Source organism: Myotis brandtii, unplaced genomic scaffold (genome assembly GCF_000412655.1).
Source record: "Myotis brandtii unplaced genomic scaffold, ASM41265v1 scaffold143, whole genome shotgun sequence".
Classification (NCBI taxonomy): domain Eukaryota; kingdom Metazoa; phylum Chordata; class Mammalia; order Chiroptera; family Vespertilionidae; genus Myotis; species Myotis brandtii.
The window spans coordinates 4,369,253-4,369,768 of record NW_005355115.1 but is presented as its reverse complement, the minus strand read 5'-3'; the positions used below and the strand labels follow the sequence as shown (position 1 = coordinate 4,369,768).

The window sequence follows — 516 nt, the reverse complement described above, 5'->3', positions numbered from 1 at the left end:
ACCCGCACCTCCACTTCCGCCGGGGCAGGACGTGCTGGGCGCCTAGTCCTCCAGCCCCGCCCATCGCTCATGATGGACGCGAAAGGGGACAACGACTCCGCCCCTTGCCCCGCCTCCATCGTCCGGGCCCAAACAAAGAACTACATTACCCAGGGACCCCCACGGTTTTTTGAAGCAGCCGCACATGCGTAGAAGCTCCTGGAGCGCCTGTGCGCGGCTCCGCACCTCGCGTCCCTGCGGAAACCGACAGACTACAAGTCCCAGTAGGCTTCCGGAACTCGGCCCCGACTGCACGTGCGCACACAGCTGCCCGCGGGAAGAAGCGAGCCTGGCTGTGTTTATCTCGTTGGGGACCGAGTCGTCGGTTGGCGCTCAACGGGTTCCAGGCTGCCCGCGGCCCCGCCCCGGCCCGGCCTGACAAGGTAGCCCGGGATGCGTTGATGTTACAAGGAAGGTGGAGGTGCTGGGGGCGTCCTTGTCTGGAGCCGGAGCCGTGAGGGGGAGGCCCGAGGGGGC

At 67.1% G+C, this 516-nt stretch overlaps 2 protein-coding genes across 2 annotated transcripts in view; one reads left to right on the top strand and one right to left on the bottom strand.

Moving 5' to 3' along the window:
* The window catches only part of MEA1 (male-enhanced antigen 1), a 2,037-nt gene extending 1,954 nt beyond the window's left edge, over positions 1–83 (bottom strand). Inside the window, exon 1 of the mRNA XM_005861011.2 lies at positions 9–83. The gene's annotated coding sequence lies outside the window, so the exon portion shown is untranslated. The remainder of the gene's footprint in view (positions 1–8) is intronic.
* A 174-nt stretch (positions 84–257) lies between these two features.
* KLHDC3 (kelch domain containing 3) overlaps positions 258–516 on the top strand; it is a 7,003-nt gene continuing 6,744 nt past the window's right edge. Inside the window, exon 1 of the mRNA XM_005861008.2 lies at positions 258–422. The gene's annotated coding sequence lies outside the window, so the exon portion shown is untranslated. The remainder of the gene's footprint in view (positions 423–516) is intronic.